The sequence below is a fragment of the Aegilops tauschii genome, chromosome 7 (genome assembly GCF_002575655.3).
Source record: "Aegilops tauschii subsp. strangulata cultivar AL8/78 chromosome 7, Aet v6.0, whole genome shotgun sequence".
Taxonomy (NCBI): Eukaryota; Viridiplantae; Streptophyta; class Magnoliopsida; order Poales; family Poaceae; genus Aegilops; species Aegilops tauschii.
In genome coordinates this window covers 541689264-541706356 of record NC_053041.3, presented here as the reverse complement: position 1 = coordinate 541706356, position 17093 = coordinate 541689264, and the positions used below count along the sequence as shown (strand labels likewise).

The 17093-nt window shown below is 43.5% G+C and overlaps 1 pseudogene; it reads left to right on the top strand.

Moving 5' to 3' along the window:
- The first annotated feature begins 6619 nt into the window (after window positions 1–6619).
- On the top strand, window positions 6620–10903 carry LOC109778598 (geraniol 8-hydroxylase-like; annotated as a pseudogene).
- Window positions 10904–17093: the final 6190 nt, after the last annotated feature.

Genomic DNA, 17093 nt, shown 5'->3' with positions numbered 1-17093 from the left:
GGAAACGAGGCCTGGCGTACCGCAGAATGGAGGAAACGGCCTTGTGTTCGACCGGCCACGGTGGAAACGGGATCCTGTTCATCGGGAGGGGTCTGGCATACCGCAAAACGGAGGAAACGGACTTGTGTTGGACCTCCTACGATCGAAACGGGGTCCTATTGATCGGGAGGGGTGTGGAATACCGCAAAACGGAGGAAACGGACTTGTGTTGGAGCGCTACGGTCGAAACGGGGGTCCTGTTCATCGGGAGGGGTGTGGCGTACCGCAAAACGGGACTCCACGGGCTACTGTTCATCTCCACCGTCGACCTCCTCCAGCCTCCACGGGCTACTGTTCATCCACCGTCGACCTCCTCCAGCCTCCACCAGCGACTGTTCATCCACGGGATCCTGTTCATCCAGCCTCCACCACGCGCTACTCCACCAGCTACTGTTCAACCACCCCTCTCCACGGGCTCCTGTTCAACCAGCCCTCCACGGGCTACTGTTCATCCACCCCTCCACCATCTACTGTTCATCCAGCCCTCCACGCGGTCGTCCTGTTCATCCAGCCCTCCACGGGGTCCTGTTCGTCCAGCCCCAACCGGCTCGATCGATTGGGGTCCTGTTCATCTAGAGGCAACGCCACAAGGTCCTTTTCATCCACCCCCACCGCTCACTGTTCATCCAACCCCCCCCCCACAACGCTCACTGTTCATCCAGAGGCAGCATCGATCGGCTTCAGTTAGCAGCAGTAGCGAAGGAATCGCTCGATCGGGTTCAGTTAACAGCCATCGATCGATCGCTCGGGTTCAGTAACGTGTAGCCTACAGTGCAATCGCTCGGGTTCAGTTAGGGCCCAACGCCTCGCTCGGGTTCAGTTAGAGCCAACGCCTCGCACACATGCGCGTACATGTACGAGAGAAACGCGCATCGCTCGGCCCCGACCACCCACTATGACCGGGAACTCCCCGAAATTTTCCTCGCCCTCGCTTCTACCACGGTTTTTCCGTCATGGACAGCCCAAAGAATGTCATGCAGCTGCGTCTCCCGCCCGCCCAGGACGAAAAGCCCGTTTATCTGTCATGATTTTTTGTCATAGAAGTAGGAGCCCACCACATCTATGATGATACCGGGTTTTGTCACAATTATCGTCATAGAAGTGTCATAAGTATGACAGAAAAAATTTCGTTCGTCCCAAAATGTCACGGATGTGTCTTTTTTTTGTAGTGCATGGTTCTCTTTCTTTACCGTACTTCCTAGCAACAAAGTCTCTTTGATCATAATGTTGATTCTTTGATTGTGGGTTATCAAGATCAACAGCAGGTTCATTCTCTACATCATTATTATTGCTAGGTTGAGCATCAACATGAACATTATCATTAACATTGTCACTAGGTTCATGTTCATCACCAGATTGTGTTTCAGCATCAGAAATAGAAATATCATTGGGATTCTCAGGTGTGTCTACAACAGGTTCACTAGAGGCTTGCAAAGTCCTATCATTTTTCTTTTTCTTCTTTTTAGAAGGACTAGGTGCATCTAAATTATTTCTCTGAGAATCTTGCTCAATTCTCTTAGGGTGGCCTTCAGGATACAGAGGTTCCTGAGTCATTTTACCAGTTCTAGTAACCACTCTAACAGCAAAATCCTGTTTATTATTTAATTCATCGAGCAAATCACTTTGAGCTTTAAGTACTTGTTCTGCTTGAGTGGTAACCATAGAAGCATATTTGCTAATGAGTTTAAGTTCACCTTTAACTCTAGCCATATAATCACTCAAGCGTCCAATCATGTAAGCATTACTCTTTAATTCTCTACCAACATAAGCATTGAAATTTTCTTGTCTAGCCATAAAATCATCAAATTCATCCAAGCATTGGCTAGCAAACTTAGTAGACAGGATTTCAACTTTATCATATCTATAGAGAGAATTTACCTTTACTACCGGTGACGGGTTATCAAGACCATGTGTTTCTTCGATAGGTGGTAGATTAAGATCATGTATTTCTTCAATAGGAGGTAAATTCTTAACATCTTCAGCTTTAATAACTTTTTCTTTCATTGATTTCTTTGCCTCTTGCATATCTTCAGGACTGAGAAATCGAACTCCCCTTTTCTTCGGAGTTGGTTTAGGAATAGGCTCGGGAATTGGCTCAGGAGTTGGTTCAGGAAGTGTCCAATTATTTTCATTAGTCAACATATTATTAAATAGCAATTTAGCTTGATCGACTGTTCTTTCCCTGAAAACACAACCAGCACAACTATCCAAGTAGTCCTTGGAAGCATCAGTTAGTCCATTATAAAAGATATCAAGTATTTCATTCTTCTTAAGAGGATGACCAGGCAAAGCATTAAGTAATCGGAGAAGCCTCCCCCAAGCTTGTGGGAGACTCTCTTCTTCAATTTGCACAAATTATATATTTCCCTCAAGGTAGCTTGTTTCTTATGAGCAGGGAAATATTTAGCAGAGATGTAATAAATCATATCCTGGGGACTACGCGCACAACCAGGATCAAGAGAATTAAACCAAGTTTTAGCATCACCCTTTAATGAGAACGGAAATGTCTTAAGGATATAATAGTAGCGAGATTTCTCATCATTAGTGAACAGGGTGGCTATATCATTTAACTTAGTAAGATGTGCCACAACAGTTTCAGATTCATAGCCATAAAAAGGATCAGATTCAACCAAAGTAATTATCTCAGGATCGACAGGGAATTCATAATCCTTATCAGTAACAAAGATAGGTGAAGTAGCAAAAGCAGAGTCATATTTCATTCTAGCATTTAGAGATTTATGTTTAAGTTTAACTAATAACTTCTTAAGATTAGATCTATCATTGCAAGCAAGAATATCTCTAGTAGTTTCTTCATCCATAACATAACCCTCAGGAACAACAGGCAATTCATACTTAGGGGGAGAACCTTCATCATCACTATCTTCAATAATTTCATCTTCAATAATTTCATTCTCTCTAACCCTAGCAAGTTGTTCATCAAGAAATTCACCTAATGGCACAGTAGTATCAAGCACAGAAGTAGTTTCATCATAAGTATCATGCATAGTAGAAGTGGCATCATCAATAACATGCAACATATCAGAATTCATAGCAGTAGCAGGTTTAGGTGTCGCAAGCTTACTCATAACAGAAGGAGAATCAAGTGCAGAGCTAGATGGCAGTTCCTTACCTCCCCTCGTAGTTGAGGGATAAATCTTAGTTCTTTCGTCTTTCAAGTTCTTCATAGTGACAAGCAGATATTAATCCCAAGTGACTCAAATAATAGAGCTATGCTCCCCGGCAACGGCGCCAGAAAATAGTCTTGATAACCCACAAGTATAGGGGATCGCAATAGTTTTCGAGGGTAGAGTATTCAACCCAAATTTATTGATTCGACACAAGGGGAGCCAAAGAATATTCTCAAGTATTAGCAGTTGAGTTGTCAATTCAACCACACCTGGATAACTTAGTATCTGCAGCAAGGTATTTAGTAGCAAAGTAGTATGGAAGTAACGGTAACAGTGGCAAAAGTAACGATAGCAGTTTTGTAGTAATTGTAACAGTAGCAACGGTAAAGTAAATAAGCAAAGCACAATATGTGTAAAGCTCGTAGCAATGGATCAGTGATGGATAATTATGTCGGATGCGATTCCTCATGTAATAGTTATAACATAGGGTGACACAGAACTAGCTCCAGTTCATCAACGTAATGTAGGCGCGTATTCCAAATATAGTCATACGTGCTTATGGAAAAGAACTTGCATGACATATTTTGTCCTACCCTCCCGTGGCAGCGGGGTCCTAATGGAAACTAAGGGATATTAAGGCATCCTTTTAATAGAGTACCGGACCAAAGCATTAACACATAATGAATACATGAACTCCTCAAACTACGGTCATCACCGAGAAGTATCCCGATTATTGTCACTTCGGGGTTGTCGGATCATAACACATAATAGGTGACTATAGACTTGCAAGATAGGATCAAGAACTCACATATATTCATGAAAACATAATAGGTTCAGATCTGAAATCATGGCACTCGGGCCCTAGTGACAAGCATTAAGCATAGCAAAGTCATAGCAACATCAATCTCAGAACATAGTGGATACTAGGGATCAAACCCTAACAAAACTAACTTGATTACATGGTAAATCTCATCCAACCCATCACCGTCCAGCAAGCCTACGATGGAATTACTCATGCACGGTGGTGAGCATCATGAAATTGGTGATGGAGGATGGTTGATGATGACGACGGCGACGAATCCCCCTCTCAGGAGCCCCAAACGGACTCCAGATCAGCCCTCCCGAGAGAGATTAGGGCTTGGCGGCGGCTCCGTATCGTAAAACATGATGAAACTTTCTCTCTGATTTTTTTTCTCCGCGAAAGCAAATATATGGAGTTGGAGTTAAGGTCGGTGGACGTTCAGGGGGGCCCACGAGGCAGGGGGCGCTCCCAGGGGGAGGGGGCGCGTCCCCCGCCCTCGTGGACAGGGTGTGGGCCCCCTGACGCTATTTCTTTCGGCAGTATTTTTTATTAATTCTGAAAAGTTGCTCCGTGGATTTTCAGGTCATTCCGAGAACTTTTATTTCTGCACAAGAATAACACCATGGCAGTTCTGCTGAAAACAGCGTCAGTCCGGGTTAGTTCCATTCAAATAATGCAAGTTAGAGTCCAAAATAAGGGCAAAAGTGTTTGGAAAAGTAGATACGACGGAGACGTATCAGCCAGCTGTACGGGGAGTACGCGGCAGGGAGGACAATGGTTATCGACCTCTCCAGCGACACCGACGGCGGCGACTACTCTGGACCCTATCCTATGATCGATGACTGAGTAGAGTGGATTGGAGGAGGCTCGAGAACAAGTTGGATAGGGAGTAGTTTTAGTAAGTTTCAGTCTAAATTTTGGTTAACTTATCTAAAATAGTTATGTAAAATATTCGCACTGAATTTCGGTTTTGTAAGTTTTATGTAGTAGTTTGAACCAAATTTATGTTTATGTGCACCGAATCTATATTTTTGACACACAATTTCTTTTACTCGGCTAAGTATTCGAGATGGCTTAGAAACGACCATTTTTTATAGGAGCAAATGTAGTCCACTAAAGGATACTTGGCCGTAATCCTCCTCTAAATTTTAAGAGGTCGATTTGAGATGCCCTAACCACATATAGGACGTAGGGTCCATGTAAGCCCTTGCAATCAGAGATGGTATCCGTCTAGCGCTCAGTTTGCGCCTCCGCAAGATCGCTGTTAAGAATGATTCTCTAGAGGTTGTTCGGATGATCACATCAGTGACTTTGAACGGGCTGACATCTCATCATATGTTATGAGATACAGAGAATGGGAACTGCGTTTGAATCCTTCTCTCTTAAACGTATCAACCGAAAAGCAAACGAGGCTGCACATAGATATGCAAAACAGGCTAATTATGATCGTAGAAAATGTGTTTGGGTAAGTATACTCCCTCCTTTCTTCTCGGATGTATTCAGATTCATTGTCATTCTCCAGAGTAATTGATAAAGCATGTGTTGATTTGAGGGAAAAAATGATAGTAAGAGAATGTGCACGTGTCTTCTTCTAGTCGGCCGCGGCGACTTGTACCAGCTGCTAAGTGACGGAGTAGTACGTGTGAACCACCGCCCGAATATCAAACTCCATGATGGCGCCCTACCAAGAACTCTCAAACAAGTAAACCTTGGTTGCTTGTGCACGAATCTCATGCCCATTCTTCAATAGTGGATTGTGTGATCTGATGGAGACTCTTCACAATAATTGGAGGCATGTGTAGTGCCTGGCCAGTGGCCAGAAAAATAACAAACCGGATTCCCTGTCAATGCCACCAGATCCCACCTTGCTTCAGAAGGTAGCCTGTTGTGCTGTGTTGATATGTCATGCAATTTATTTTCATGAAGCCTACAGAGTACTAATTTATAACAATTTGATGTTGTGGACGTTGGTCGTAATTTTTATCATATATAGGATAATTTTTAAAATCAGTTATTGTAACTATAAAGCTTTACACGGGCAATGCTAGACGTACGTAAAAAGAAGGTACATAAGCTAATGGGCTGTCCAACGTGGAGGGTTCTTAATGGGTGTGGAGAGGGAGAGACCCATCCCCTGAAAATCGGAGGGGGGGGGGGGGGGTTGATTAATTGGTTGGAAGAATTACGTCAAGCTGAAGTTAAGTAGGTGTGGTATTATCGGTTTTACGCCTTCCATTCTAGAATATGAGGTGTTCTAAAATTTTCAGAAGCCACATTTCATAAAGTTTAACAAAAATATAAAAAATGTCAACATCTGCACTATTAATTAAATGAAATGTTAAAATATATGTCACGACGGATCTAATGTTACTAATTCAGCGTTGTAGATAAGCTTGACTTGTAAAAAAAAAAAGAATACAATTATATTTGAGAACAGAGCAAGTAGGTACTTAAATCAGATTCTTTTATACTTCTTCCTTACATATCTATTGTAATATCATCTTATATTATAAGACAGAGGGAGTACTCTTTTGAAAGAAATTGAGTACAAGTATTTTAGAAAGATATATAGCCTATTGTCGAAAACAGAACTTTGACTGATATTTTAGTTTCTTTCCTGTGTCGTACGCCGAACTACACGAAGGAAGCAATGGTGGCCGCCGCTGTGCTTGTGCCCTGGCTAGCATAGCTCGTCGTCTCTCTATCTCCTCAATCTCCTCGCGCATGCGCTCTCCGGCCTCCCGCCGGGCCCCCAACCACTGCCGATCATCGGCAGCCTCCACCTTTTCGGCGACAAGCCGCACCGCTCTCTTGCCCACCTAGCCAAGATCCACGGCCCGCTCATGTCAATCCGCCTCGGCGCGGTCACCACTGTGGTCGTCTCCTCCCCCGCCATGGCCCGGGAGTTCCTGCAGAAGCTTGACTCTGTGCTCGCCACCCGGTCCGTGCCCGACGCCACCGGCAAGCACGCGGCGGGCTCCGTCCCCTGGCTGCCCGCGGAGCCGCGGTGGCGCGCTCTCCGCAAGATCATGGCCACGGAGCTCTTCGCGCCGCACCTGCTCGACGCGCTCACGGACCACGTCGCGCGGCTGGGGCGCGAGGGCACGGCGGTGAACATCGGACGCGTGGCCTTCACGACCAGCCTGAACCTTATCTCTCGCACCGTCTTCTCCATTGACTTCACGAGCCTGGACGACATGAGCAGTTCCAAAGAGTTCCAAGAGGTGATCACGGCCATCATGGAAGGCTTGGGGACCCCGAACATGTCCGACTTCTTCCCGGTGCTCGCCCCGGCCGACCTGCAGGGCATGCGCCGGCGGCTGGCGCGGCTGTTCGCGCGGCTGCACGCCATGTTCGACGCCGAGGTGGACCAGAGGCTGCGCGGCCGCGACGCCGGCCAGCCCAGGAAGTACGACTTCCTCCACGTGCTGCTCGATGTGGCAGCGCGTGAGGATGGCAAGGACTTGCTCGACCGTGAGACGCTACGCTCACATTTCACGGTAACCTACAACTTTCTTTTCTGCGGTTATAAAAGAGAAAAAATACTCTGTTTTTGCGAGGAAAAAGGGAAATCCATTAATTAAGTGGCAGCCATGTCTGCATTACATAGGTCCGGAACCTCGTCCGGCCCAGAACGAAGCCACACCGCAGTGCGCTTCTTTATTCGACCAAAGTTAACTAAAAAGTGACTAACAGCATTTTGTTCACGCCTCACAAGATTAACTAAGAATTCACCATGTTCCCGAAGACGCGAAGTAATCTCGCGGATCAACATCATATGCTCCGATCGGTCGCCAATACCTCCTTCGATTAGTTTTACCACTTCTGCGCAGTCCGTTTGAATCACAAAAGGCAGCTCAGACCACTGGGTAGCCAGGGAGATGCCTTCTGAACATGCAGCAAGTTCAGATTCTAGTGGTGATGCACACTGCCTTAGCTCACGGCAAGACGAAAAAATAATATCTCCATGTTCATCCCGGAGGACCATGCCAGCTCCTGCAGTTCCGTCCTTGGCAGAAAAGGACCTGTCGATGTTGAGCGCAGCCCAGCCGGCCGGCGGTGCCTCCCATCCAAGTGTTGATGGCCTCTCATGCTCTACATGTGATAACAATTTCCTGCTGTACAAAGGCGCAGCCACCATTTTTCCTTTGATGTGATCTCCATGAGGGTACGCCTGGATGGCTAGCAATGAGTTGATATAGCTGGTTAGGAATCTGGTCGAGGCTTCGATCGGCGGTGGTCGTTTGTCGTGGACGATCTCATTCCTCACATGCCAGCAACGCCAAATCGTCATGAGCGTATACATCCGCTCCTCTGGTGACAAGTCCGCAAGCACATGAAAAAGCCACTTTGGCCCAGTGTGCATGACTCGACGGATGTCCGGAATATTCCATTGCCGCGCCATAGCTTGCCACAAGGCGACCGCTTGAGGACATCTGCAAAGAGCATGAAAAGTATCCTCCGGTTCGGTAGCACACACAGGACACAAGTTAGATACTTCTAAGGCTACGAGCATGTTTATTAGTCCATGTGGCCAGGCAGTTCGTCGCCACCCGCCAAGCAAACACACGCACCTTAGGAGGAGCAGGGCACCTCCATAAAAAAGCCCAGACGGCTCGTCGCCCGTCCGGTGCCTTGCTCGCCGCGACTGAAGATGGACGAAGACGTTCATCAAGCGCAAGCCGGTACGCGCTCCGAACCGTGAAGATACCATTACGCTCCGCTTCCCAAGCAAGGACATCCTCTTCGAGCCGTGGAGAAGTCCGAATTTTAACAATCTGCTCGACATCTACCGGATTGAAATATTGTTGTAAAAGGTCCATACGCCATGCACCGCGTTCATCCAGCAGCTCGGAAACACTTCTTAGACGGCATCGCCCCTGCACGGTGATTGGTTTGCCGGAGCCACCGTTCGGGATCCAACGATCTCTCCATATACGAATGGATTGCCCATTGCCTACCCGCCATAAAATACCATTCTTCAGAAGCTCCAGCCCATGCGCCACTGCTTGCCAAGTTGGTGAAGAGTTGGACGGGAAAACAGTGTCAACAAGGAGACCAGATGGAAAATATTTAGCTTTCATCACTTGTGCGCATAGACTGTCCGGGTTAGAGAGGATTCGCCAAGCTTGGCGTGCCAGCAAAGCTTAGTTGAACAAGCGGAACTCACGGAACCCCATGCCTCCATGTGACTTCGGTCGGATCAGCTTCTCCCATGCACGCCGATGCGTTTTCCGCCGCCCTTTTTCAGCATCCCACCAGAAGTTACGCACCATGCGGGTGAGATCATCACAAGTTGACGCAGGCAACCTGAAGACGCTCATTAGATATGTAGGTACTGCTTGGGCAATGGACTTTATTAGCACCTCTCTCCCGCTTTGATTCCATAGACCGCACATTAGCCTGCTGGGGATCAAAGCACATGGCCAGCCTAGCCGGCTGAGCCTCCGGGGGGTCGAACAAATGGTGGCAGATGGCCAGCCAATATATGGCATCGAGATCAGGAAATGAAAAATTAGAACTTCAAAGTACAAATTTTGGAGTTACCAATTTGCTTCCATTCTATCCTTTGAGGCCCTGATTATACAGACTTAGAAACACAACATGGACACAAAAATAATTGTGGTGGCATCCACACTAGTATGCTACCAGAAACATGGACACATATAACTTAAAATTACCATCATTTCGATACTCATAGATATATCTCTAAAATTCCTGCAGAATAGTGTCGTCATGGGAATTTTATTGGAAGCATGACATGTCATGTTTTCTATTTTGCGAATCATGACATGTCGTTGTTATTCATGTGTGACAAAGAACTGAATTGTCTAAAACTCATTCGGAATTTTCCTCTACAAGAAAACTCGAATTCTTATGGGGTTTTTTCCCGTTGTTTCAAACCAATCATATTGTACTTTGCCGCATTTCAAAATTTCCACTATGGCTCTCAGATAGATTGCACTTCACCATCGGTCGGCGAAAGGAAATATTGGATCAAGAACAATGGCTTCTACTATAATCCAATGAAATGAATACCAAATCTCATGTTATATATGAACGAAGTATATATTGCAAATATGATCCATCCGCGGTATAGTATCGCAATGTGCAATTCAAAGAAATTTCAATTCTTCTATAACGCATTTAGCAAATAATTCATTCTACTTTGTGTGACACTTGTTTAGTTTATCAAAATATCTACATTTACTACTAGACTATATATATTAATGTAATATTATGTTCGCATGTTAGGATTTGTTTGCTGCCGGTAGTGACACAAGCTCTAGCACAGTGGAATGGGCAATGACTGAGCTTCTCCAAAACCCATCATCATTGGCTAAGGTCTGCGACGTGCTTGCACAAATTAGCGGCTCAAGAAGAAACATTGAAGAAGTTGATATTGTTCGATTGCCCTACCTCCAAGCTGTCATAAAAGAGACTTTTTGACTCCACCCTCCCGCTCCACTCTTGTTGCCACGCCAACCAGAGATGACGGTCAAAATAGCAGGTTGCACAATACCTAAAGGTTCACGCGTGTTCATAAACGTATGGGCGATAGGTCGAGATAAAGATGTATGGACTGAACCTGAGAAGTTTATGCCGGAGGGGTTCTTGTGTTCAGCGATTGACTTTAGGGATGTGAATTTTGAGCTCCTTCCATTGGTGTTGGGCGTCGGATCTGCCCTGGAATGGCATTGGCAAATAGGATGGTGCACGGGATGCTAGCTCCACTATTAAATCAGTTTAAGTGGAGTCTCCCTGTTGAGCTGGAACGGGGTGGGATTGATATGAAATATCAGTTTGGCCTGACACTAGCGAAGGTCGTGCCCCTCTGTATAATGGCAACACCCATTTGAGCCAATAACTGCAACATTGTTAACAATGGTTTAGATGTTGTTGATGTGTAATAATTTAAATGTAATAGCCTTGTCATTTATACCATTATTTATGTGAAAATTTTCATATTATCTCAGAGTATAAACATTTCATACCTTCATTACACAAGTAGAAAACGGGGCATACGTTCGGGCCAGATAAGCCCATTAGCCCTCGTCGCCGTCGCCGTCGCCGTGCCCTGCCTCCTCGTCGACGTCGCCGTGCCCTGCCACCTCGTCGCCGCCCCCAGCAGAGTGAGCTCGCGCCACCCTAGTAAGCTCATTCTCCTCGTCGCCGGCCGCCCTCTGTAGATGGATGATGATGATTTTGTCTTTATATTTTATTTAGAGTTCATTTTGATGTTCATTGTGATGAATTTTACTAAGTTTAGATGCATTTTCCTAATTAAGTTTAGATGCGTAGTTATATTTATTTAGATGTGTAGTTAATTTAGATGTAGTAATTTGTTCATAAAAATTGTGCAATTTTGTATAGAAACTTCATTTTTTTCATATGTACAAAAATGTAGAGTGAAAACAAAAACAAACATATAAGAAAAAACAAAGGAAAAAATGAAGAAGGAAAAGAAAACCGCCCGGCCTGGCCACCACCGCATTTTCATAAAGTGTTTCCACCGAGTCCACGTCGCACCAAGCACCCGTGGCGAAGCAAGTCTTTTTTCTAAGGTAGTTTCTTTGTTAAAGTGAGGGGTGCTACGTCTTGAGCTTGCATTGGTTTTCCTTGAAGAGAAAAGGGTGATGCAGCTATGCAATAGTAGCGTAAGTATTTCTCTCAGTTTTTGAGAACCAAGGTATCAATCCAGTAGGAGACTCCCCAAAAAGTCCCACACACCTACACAAACAAACAAAGAACTCGCAACCAACGCAATAAAGGGGTTGTCAATCCCTTCACGGTCACTTGCGAAAGTGAGATCTGATAGAGATAATATGATAAGATAAATATATTTTTGGTATTTTATAATATAGATTCGAAAAGTAAAAGATGCAAATAAAAGTAGATGGCAAACTTATATGATAAAAGATAGACCCGGGGGCCATAGGTTTCGCTAGTGGCTTCTCTCAAGATAGCAAAAGTATTACGGTGGGTGAACAAATTACTGTCGAGCAATTGATAGAAAAGCGAATAATTATGAGATTATCTAGGCATGATCATGTGTATAAGCATCACGTTCGTGACAAGTAGACTGACTCCTGCCTGCATCTACTACTATTACTCCACACATCGACCGCTATCCAGCATGCATCTAGAGTATTAAGTTCATAAAGAACAGAGTAACGCATTAAGAAAGATGACATGATGTAGAGGGATAAACTCATGCAATATGATATAAACCCCATCTTTTTATCCTTGATGGCAACAATACAATACGTGCCTTGCTGCCCCTACTGTCCCTGGGAAAGGACACCGCAAGATTGAACCCAAAGCTAAGCGCTTCTCCCATTGCAAGAAAGGTCAATCTAGTAGGCCAAACCAAACTGATAATTCAAAGAGACTTGCAAAGATAACTTAATCACACATAAAAGAATTCAGAGGAGATTCAAATATTTCTCATAGATAAACTTGATCATAAACCCACAATTCATCGGATCTCGACAAACACACCGCAAAAAGAGTTACATCGAATAGATCTCCAAGAAGATCGAGGAGAACTTTGTATTCAGATTCCAAGAGAGAAGAAGCCATCTAGCTAATAACTATGGACCCGAAGGTCTGTGGTAAACTACTCACAACTCATCGGATGGGCTATGGTGTTGATGTAGAAGCCCTCTGTGGTCGATTCCCCCTCCGGCGGAGCGCCGGCGAAGGCTCCAAGATGGGATCTCACGGATACAGAAGGTTACGGTGGTGGAAATAGTTTTTCGTGGTCGCCTCGGGTGGTTTCGGGGTACGTGGGTATATATAGGAGGAAGAAGTAGGTCGGTGGACGCCCGAGGGGCCCACGAGACAGGGGGCGCACCCACCAGGGAAGGGCGCGCCCTCCACCCTCGTGGCCTCCTCGATTGCTTCTTGACGTGCACTCCAAGTCCTCTGGATCACGTTCGTTCCAAAAATCACGCTCCTGAAGGTTTCATTCCGTTTGGACTCCGTTTGATATTCCTTTTCTTCGAAATACTGAAATAGGTAAAAAACAGCAATACGGGCTGGGCCTCCGGTTAGTAGGTTAGTCCCAAAAAATGATATAAAAGTGTAAAGTAAATCCCATAAACATCCAAAACAGGTAATATAATAGCATGGAACAATCAAAAATTATAGATACGTTGGAGACGTATCAAGCATCCCCAAGCTTAATTCCTGCTCTTCCTCGAGTAGGTAAATGATAAAAACGAAATTTTTGATGTGGAATGCTACCTAGCATAATTCTCAATGTAATTTTATTTATTGTGGCATGAATGTTCAGATCCAAATGATTCAAAATAAAAGTTCATATTGACATAAGAAATAGTGATACTTCAAGCATACTAATCAAAGTAATCATGTCTTCTCAAAATAGCATGGTTAAAGAAAGTTATCTCTACAAAATCATATAGTCTGGCTATGTTCTATCTTCATCACACAAAGTATTTAATCATGCACAACCCCGATGACAAGCCAAGCAATTGTTTCATACTTTAGTAATCTCAAATTTTTCAACCTTTCACGCAATACATGAGCGTGAGCCATGGACATAGCACTTATATGGAATAGAATGGTGGTTGTGGAGAAGGAAAGAAAAGAAGATAGTCTCACATCAACTAGGCGTATCAACAGGCTATGGAGATGCCCACTAATAGATATCAATGTAAGTGAGTAGGGATTACCATGCAACGGATGCACTAGAGCTATAAATGTATGAAAGCTCAACAAAAGAAACTAAGTGGGTGTGCATCCAACTCGCTTGCTCACGAAGACCTAGGGCATTTTGAGGAAGCCCATCATTGGAATATACAAGCCAAGTTCTATAATGAAAATTCCCACTAGTATAAGAAAGTGACAACATAGGAGACTCTCTATCATGAAGATCATGGTGCTACTTTGAAGCACAAGTGTGGTAAAAAGGATAGTAGCATTGTCCCTTCTCTCTTTTCTCTCATTTTTTTATTTTATTTGGCCTTCCCTTTTTTTATTTGGCATTTCTCTCTCTTTTTTTATATATATTTTTAGTCCGAAGTCTCATCCCGACTTGTGGGGGAATCATAGTCTCCATCATCCTTTCCTCACTGGGACAATGCTCTGATAATGAAGATCATCACACTTTTATTTATTTACAACTCAATACTTAGAACAAGATATGACTCTATATGAATGCCGCCGGCGGTGTACCGGGGATATGCAATGAATCAAGAGTGACATGTATGAAAATTATGGAGGTGGCTTTGCCACTAATACGATGCCAACTACATGATCATGCAAAGAGCAATATGACAATGATGATGTGTGTCATATAAACGGAACGGTGGAAAGTTGTATGGAAATATATCTCGGAATGGCTATGGAAATGCCATAATAGGTAGGTATGGTGGCTGTTTTGAGGGAGGTATATGGTGGGTGTATGGTACCGGCGAAAGTTGCACGGCACAAGAGAGGCTAGCAATGGTGGAAGGCTGAGAGTGCGTATAATCCATGGACTCAACATTAGTCAAAAGAACTCATATACTTATTGCAGAAAATCTACAAGTCATCAAAAACAAAGCACTACGCGCATGCTCCTAGGGGGATAGATTGGTAGGAGAAGACCATCGCTCGTCCCCGACCTCCACTCATAAGGAAGACAATCAATAAATAAATTATGCTCCGACTTCATCACAAAGCGGTTCACCATACGTGCATGCTACGGGAATCACAAACTTCAACACAAGTATTCTTTGAATTCATAATCACCCAACTAGCATGATTCTAATATCACTACCTCCATATCTCAAAACAATTATCAAGTATCAAATTGATCATAGCATCCAATTCACTTTCTATGATAGTTTTTATTATACCCAACTTGGATGCCTACCATTCTAGGACCAATTTTATAACCATAGAAAATATCATGTTGTTCTAAAAGACTCTCTAAATAATATAAGTGAAGCATGAGAGACTAACAATTTCTACAAAATTAAACCACCGCCGTGCTCTAAAAAAATATAAGTGAAGCACTGGAGCAAAAACTATTTAGCTCAAAAGATATAAGTGAAGTTCATAGAGTATTCTAATAAATTCTAAGCATGTGGGTTTCTCCCAAAAGGTGTGTACAGCAAGGATGATTGTGGCAAACTAAAAAGCAAAGACTAATATCATACAAGACGCTCCAAGCAAAACACATATCATGTGGTGAATAAAAATATAGCTCCAAGTAAAGTTACCGATAATCGAAGAAGAAAGAGGGGATGCCTTCCCGGGGCATCCCCAAGCTTAGGCTTTTGGCTATTCTTGATTATCTTGGGGTGCCATGGGCATCCCCAAGCTTATGCTCTTGCCACTCCTTATTCCATAGTCTATCAAATCTTTACCCAAAACTTGAAAACTTCACAACACAAAACTCAACAGAAATCTCGTAAGCTCCGTTAGCGAAAGAAAACAAAACACCACTTGAAGGTACTGTAATGAACTCATTATTTATTATATTGGAGTTAAACCTACTGTATTCCAACTTCTCTATGGTTATAAACTATTTTACTAGCCATAGATGCATCAAAATAAGCAAACAACACACGGAAAACAGAATCTGTCAAAAACAGAACAGTCTGTAGTAATCTGTAACTAACGCAAACTTCTGGAACTCGAAAAATTCTACCAAAATAGGACGAACTAGAAAATTTGTTTATGATCTACTGAAATTGGAATCAATATTTTATCACGTTCTAGTGATTTTAAACAATTGTTTTCGTGAACAGAAAGTTTCTGGAATTTTCAGCAAGATCAAATAGTTATCATCCAAGAAAATCCTATAGGTTCTACTTGGCACAAACACTAATTAAAACATAAAAACACATCTAAACAGAAGGTAGATGATAAATTATTACTAAACAGAAACAAAAACAAAAAACACAGAGAAAATTGGGTTGCCTCCCAACTAGCGCTATCGTTTAACGCCCCTAGCTAGGCATAAAAGCGAAGATAGATCTAAGTAGTGCCATAATAATAAGATAGATCACGAAAACTCATCTCATATTCTCTACGTTCCGCAGCAAGTTTTCTTTGAGGCAAGCTAAAGTAATCAAAAGTGCTAAATTTAATGGGACAAAAGTCCCCAAGATCAATCTCAGGAGGTACAGGTTCCTCCTTCGGCCCTTCATATTGCACAACCAATTCATCATTATAAGCATTCTTTTGGCAGAACTTCATAAGCCTATACTCAAGAGAATATCCTAACTCATTGTTTCGAATAGCAAAATTATTATTAAGTTCGGAAATTCTATCAACTTGAACATTAGTAGGGACCTTTTTTCTAAGGTTCTCATTAAAAGCAACATAGTCCAAAGATTGAAAACGCATAATTTCCTCTTGATCAAAGAGGATCACCTCTATGGGAGGACGACCGGCGTCCACCCTATAGTGCGCGAAGATTTCTTTGGCTTCTTTTATTATAAATCTAAACTCATGCGCCAAAAAGATAGTAGCTGCGCGCTTAACAGAAGAATGCTCAATATTAGAAAATTCTAGGAAAATTCTTTGTATGCAAGGATGCATGTGCATAAATTGTCTTTCAAGTTCATAAGCATGGCAATAGCATCTGCAAGACTACTAGTTCTATGCAAGATAGAGCTACCCATAGAAGGTAAAGCACCGGCACAAGTAAAGAAATCTTGAACAACCCCTTTTCCAATAATATTACCACTACTGATTCGAAACTTTTTAGTATGCAAGATAGGGGGTTCTTCAGCAAGAGCATCAGAATTTTCCATGTTATCATTATCGTCCATATTGACGATAGTCTCCCCAATTTCATACATAATAGCAAACAAACGCGAGGAGGAAGAAGGCAAGCGAACGAGAGAGGAGATTGGGAAAGAGAGGGCGAATAATACGGCAAGGGTGAAGCGGGGGAGAGGAAAACGAGAGGCAAATGGCAAATAATGTAAATGCGAGGGAGATGAGTTTGTGATGGGTACTTGGTATGTCTTGACTTGAGCAAAGACCTCCAACAGCGCCAGAAATCGCACGTTGGCGGGAGATCGAATCTTGACTTGACTTGAATTGATGGAAGCCTCCCCGGCAACGGCGCCAGAAATCCTTCTTGCTACGTCTTGAGCTTG